This window comes from Macaca thibetana, chromosome 5, assembly GCF_024542745.1.
Source record: "Macaca thibetana thibetana isolate TM-01 chromosome 5, ASM2454274v1, whole genome shotgun sequence".
In the NCBI taxonomy this organism is placed as follows: domain Eukaryota; kingdom Metazoa; phylum Chordata; class Mammalia; order Primates; family Cercopithecidae; genus Macaca; species Macaca thibetana.
In genome coordinates, this window is record NC_065582.1 from 9,963,953 (window position 1) to 9,969,952 (window position 6,000).

General features: G+C 45.0%; 1 long non-coding RNA gene across 1 annotated transcript in view; it reads right to left on the bottom strand.

Annotated features, from left to right (window-relative positions):
• Nucleotides 1-4,006, bottom strand: part of LOC126954529 (uncharacterized) — an 89,811-nt gene extending 85,805 nt beyond the window's left edge. The window contains exon 1 of the long non-coding RNA XR_007725631.1: nucleotides 3,960-4,006. This is a non-coding gene — a long non-coding RNA (uncharacterized LOC126954529). The remainder of the gene's footprint in view (nucleotides 1-3,959) is intronic.
• Between the last annotated feature and the right edge of the window lie 1,994 nt (nucleotides 4,007-6,000).

The following is a 6,000-nucleotide window of genomic DNA, read 5'->3' on the forward strand; positions in this document are numbered from 1 at the left end:
TAAGCTATATTCTTTGTAGACTTTTATACAAAGAAGTGGTAATTAAAGAGAGTTAAAGGTAAAGGTGTTTGTATCCAATACAGCATTAACATATAAAAATTAAATTACAGTAATACTCAAAGTTGGAAATATTATTTGGGATAAATCTTGCATCCTCATAATTTCTGCTAAAATTTATATCCCAAGATACATTTTTCACTCTTTTACTCATCTAGAATAAATTTTTTATAGTATAGTATGATTTTTTCCTTATATATAGTGCTAAAAACTTTTTCTTCTTATTAAAAACAAATGGTGCCTCCCAATAAAACACCCAAGTTTCAAATATATATCCCTTTTTTATAAATTATAAGTGAAAGTCATGCTCAGTCATACTTTACACTATAAGAGAAACCAAACAGGCAGGTGACAAGACAGAAACTAAAGAATAAAAGGTTTCATCTTTTGCTTGATCTTCACTGACTGATAAACCCATGTTAACTCCTAGAAGATAACTTAATGGAGAAAAAAACAAAATCTCTGCTTCTGCATAATCTCTCAATCCCTCTATATGAGTTTCAAAAGCTTAATTCAGTTGAAATATTAGGTTGGTGCAAATGTAATTGCGGTTTTATATTTAAGTCTAAACCCAGTGGCTATATCTCATGGTGCTGGAAGAAAACTACCTAATAGAGCTATATCATAGCTCTATTAGAACAACGTCCTAAGGAGATGGAATGAAAATACAAATAATGCAGAAAGTGCATTAAAATTACTGTAATAACAAGTGCAAACCCTTGGTGAATGCCAAGCTTCAACTATTATCATGAGGCTTAGGTTAAATACAGATCCTCTATTTAACAGGTATCTATTTTTGATTACATTTTTAAAATGAGAATTCAAAGTTGATGATTAGACTATTTTCCAAAATTCTTCAGTATGCACATTGCCACTCCCATTACCAAGATTCCCAGCGAAAACTGATTACCCTTGTGTGTATGTATATACGTATATATCTATGTATACAATATTTCCCTCCATAAACTTGAACTCAACTTCAGTAGCGTATTACATGATTGTATCAGTCCAATAAACTTAACTGAAGAAGCTCAGTATTGTACAAAGAGTATTTAGTGATTATATTTTTCAAGTCTCAAAACATGTAGAAATATATACGTCAAAGTTATGTCAAAATTATGTCAATCTTATCAACATTTCATTTATATTGAGTTTACAGAAAAAGTTACAAGGCACCCAGTTTTCTCTGAAGATATATATCACACGAGCAATGACTACTTCTAACCTATTTTACCACATTAACATTGCTTTAGCTGATTTTTAAACTGTCAATAAGAGTTACAGTGGAGGAATTTAACACATTTAATAGGGATGATAAAATAGTAAATGTCTGGTTTTCATATTTTTAAACATTTAAAAATGGCATAAAACTTTCAGCATCTTACACTGAAACCCTTTTGTTCTTGCCTGTGTAAAGGGGCATACATTTAGAATGGAATGAATTTAGAAAAATCTATAATCACTTAATCTGTGTGGCAACAGGCGGGATAAAATTAGTTCCTTCAGAAAGGTAGTTATACTATTTTATAACACTGGCAGTTCCATGCCTTCTTGGATATTATGCGAATATGAAAGAAATATAGTTTCACAATGCAAAAGTAAGTACTTTGCTACAGACGTTATCTGAAGATTTAGAAAACAGTCACATATATTTTATAAACATGTGCCCTCAGTGTAAAGCATGTTGAATTCAAATGATTGCTAGTGCTACATTTTTCAATGCATCATGTCTCTCTCTAAATTCCTTAAAATGTTTGCTGTATGGCTGTAACTTTTAAATTGCTAAATAATGACATTAAAGTAAGACCTAATAGGATTTTTTTCAGACTAGTTAAGCTCAGTTCTCTGCCATGGTAAAATCTATGATAAAACACAATGAAAGAAGCAAGAGATGGGAGATGAACAGATTAGATTCAAGAAGCAGTTCTTTCCTGAAACAGTGCAACAATACACAAGCCTATGTCTTTGCCCTTCTGTCTGTGAAATGGGCAGCCCATTTGTCTCTGTCCACTTTAAAGCTATTTTTTCAGATGAATGACTGATTGCAAAGTTTTAAAAATTTTAGAGGAAGGCAGATTCTCTCATCATGTTATTATTGTTACCATAATATATCAATGTAAGAATTTTTAAAAGTGACTTTTGAAGAATTTTGCCTCTGTTTCTAAAGGCAAAGTGAATGTGACCAGATCACACCAGATGTAAATTTCATGAAATTTTGAAGAAGAAATATCAATTCACAAGAATGACCAAAAAGTTGTATTAGCTTTTTTTCCTTAAATTTAAGCTGCAGTAAATTATTTGAAGAAATAAGTATATTTAGCTGTCTTAACTTTGCAAAACATAAATTCAGGTGCATTCAGGATACTAACAAGTATTCAAAATGATGTTTGCTTACTTTCAAATGCAAGTTTTTATAGTTTTTTAAACTATAACACAATAATTAGACTTTTCTTATGGCAGAATGCATTGTTTTTCATGGCTTTGTGAGTCACCACAATATTTAACCAAAGGACCAGTTGACATTTCTGACATGAATGAATCATACTCTAATATGCACAAAAACTATTTTCAAATGCTTAATGAATAAAAAAAGCTTAAAGAATTGAAGTTTCCACAGATATAATCCAATCATATTTCAGATGACACAAAATTTTTTCCAAATATGACAGTAAAACCAGTGTCTCCCCTAAAGTGAGCTCCATACACATTTATTTGGCCTCATTGTGATTACATGGAGATAAATGAGTGTTATGCAGGTTCTCATATAGTTTTCCACTGCTCCATCTGCTGGATATGTCTACATCTCCTGCACCAAAGTGCTAACCTCTGAAAAGTAACATGAACTAATTCAGCAGGTGGCTTCAAAAGGCTCAAGCCCGTTGCTTGAAAACTTACTATGACTTGTAAATTTTTGTTTCACTAAAAACTTCCTACTTCACTGTAAGAAAAAATAATAATAATGAACCTATAACCATTACTAAAATAGTATGGCACGGAGGATACGTTTCCCAGTAGGTGATACATTACAAACAACAAGGCACTGGGCAATTCATTGCAGGTTTGCACACGGCTCCGATCTTAACTGATTTTGGCATTGATCTGAGAGGTTTTAGAGTCGTTCACCTAATCTAGAAATGGAAATCGTATGCATAAAAGTTTTAAAGAGATTTTTAAGCATGCCTGTTATTAAGCACATAAATATCACAAAAGGAAATCATGCCTCTCCAAACACGATTTACCAAGGATCAGGGAGCCCTTAGCATTTTCCCCCGCAGCGTCTTTGCGGGCAGCTCCCGAGTTGCGCTCTCCGACGAGGCAGCCCCACTTTTCCTCCTTCTCCCAGTCACAGACGGGACAACGTGCAGCTGCCGCCACCGGCCAGGCCGCTGTCACCGCTGTCATCGCTGTCACCGCTGCCGCTGCCGGCGCCACCGCTGCTTCAAAACCATAGCTGCTACTGCAAAGAAAGGGTTACTCCTCTCTTGGAGTCAAGTGGCCGCAAACTTCACCTGCTTTTCATGTACCGTCTCTTGTAAACTTGTACGTCCTTCCGTGCAGAAGGAGCAAGGAAAACCATTACCAGCATCACAGGGAACGTCATAAAGAAGGACACCCCCGGAAGGTAAGACCTGCGAGTTATTCCGAAATACGATCTTAATCCAGATGGGAACCACCGCTGCCAGCAGATCCTGCCCCCCCCCCCACCCCACCCCCGACTCGGTTCCCACCAGCGAGCGGAGCCCACGCTGCCACGGAGAGCGGCTGCAGCGGCCGCCGGCATGTGCGAGGTGGAGGTAAAGTTTGACAAATGATGACCACTCTGGGAAGGGGAAAAATCTAGGCAGCCAAAAATCCGCGCGGGGTGTGCTAGGGGAAAAGCCGCGCCGGGAAGCGCCACGTACCTTGCTGCGGTGCCAGGCGCAGAGGCTGAGGAGAGAGAGAGTCGGTGGAGGTGGAGGGGCGAGCGTCCAGCCCTGGCCGCGGGCTCCCTCCCGGGGCGAGCGGAGCCGCCGTCGCCGCCGCCTCGCCCGGGCGCAGGGCCGAGCGGCCGCCGCCTCGCCAAAGGCGCTGGGCAACGCCACTCACTTGGCCCGGGGAAGTTGGGCAGCCTCCGCCGCGGCCTCGGCACCCGGCGAGAGCAACACGTTTAGTTTGAACTTTCCAGCTCCAGTCCCGGCAAATCCACACTCACGCACACACGCGCGCGCGCGGACAGCCTCTCAGAGGCGCGCGAGCGGGCCCCGGTGGCTTTCTGGTCGCGTCTTGCTCTCTCCCTCGCTCTTATTGGCGCGGAGGTTATTGTTTTATTTATTTATTTCCTCCTCCCGGCTCCAACCCTCCTCTCTGCGCCTCCCTCCCCGGCTTCCCCTCCTCCTCCTCCTCCCCGGTCTGCGGGACTGGCCGTGGCGGTCGCTCCAGCTGCAGCGTAGCGGGGCTGCGCGGCGGGACCCGGCGGGGGCGCACCGGGTGGGGGCGCTCCGGGCGGGGGCGCTCCGGGCGGGGACGAGGGGCCGGGCGGGCGGGGACGCCGGGGCTGCCGCCTTGGCTGAGGTGAGGGAATGTGGGGAGGCGAGGGGAGGACGCTGCCGCCTGCCGCACTGTGCTGTGCCGGGGGCACCCAGAGAAGCTGGGCGAACCCCGCGCCGCGGCCGAGGAACTGCGCGAGGGGCGGCTGGCTCGGCGCGCCCGGACCCGGCTGCCTCTTCCGCCGGTCGGGCGAGAACGCTCAGTGCCTCCTTGCCACCGCCACCCCGCTTCCTTTCCTGCTGGCCCCGGGGCTCCCCACAGCCCCTCGGGGACGCTCGGACGCGCGCCGCCACGGTTTATCCACGGAAGCCAGGGGTTTGCATTTGTGAATGGTGGTTTCAGCGCTACGCGGTTAGGCTGCCTCCGCTCTCCAGCCGCCGCTGCCCCGACTCTCTGGAAAGGTGCAGCCACCGGCGGGCGAGGCGGGCTCAGCCCTCCCGGGCAATGAAGTGGGAGTCTGCGGACCACGGCCCCCGGCGCGAGTTGGGGTGCCTACGTGACACTCCAGACCCACCTACAAGAGCCAGGGCGGCAGTGGCTCTGCTGCTACCATTCGCCCCCAAAATGAGCTCTGAAAGGGCAATTGACCGCTGCTGCCACCGCCTTTCAGTAACGGCCTACCGGGCTCCCAAACCTGCGGGAGACGCGACCTGAAAGCCGGCCGCCCTCCCCCACCCCAGTCACCCAAAGGCCATGCCGAAAAGAGCCCGGGGCAGAGACCCGAAGACCGGTCGGCAGCGCGCTGCTGCCTGCCCCGCTTCCGAGCGGCTTCTCCAACGCCAGCCCTTCCAGGCTTCCCGTTAGGTAAACCTGTTTTGGCTGTTTTTTTTTTTTTTTTTTTTTTTCCTTTGGTTTGCTGTTTATTTATTTTTAGGAATTCATGATTTCAGTCACAAAAGGGGGAAAATTAAAAGGAAGTAATTCTACAATAGATCTCCCTAAATACACACAGCCAGTTAACTAAGTAGCATCGCAAAGGCTGCAATGTAAATCTCACGCATTGGATTTGGAGGCAGGTTGGTTTCCTCAGCATTTTGCCCTCCGAAGTCCTCACAGCCTTGGACTGCATTGTACAAGGTGTTCAGATACAAGAACATGGTGACACTGGAGTGCTTGCCCTGATCCGTCACAGTATGCATATGTATGTAAACTGTGCTTTCCTTTCTATCCAAACCTTCCAATTTCCCTGAAATGTATTCATTAGATATGCATTCCTCAGTCTTCTCCATCTTTTCTCAGAAATTCACTGTTAAGGGTACACATACTACTTAAAGAGCCGGTTTTACATACTTTACATTTTCCTTGACATCCCGAGTAAGCCCCCCAGAGGTCAGACGGGGAACAGGTGAGGTCAGAAAATGGGAGAAGGTGGAAAAAAAATGTTTATCTTTTCAGCATGTTCTAGTTCTCTTGCCC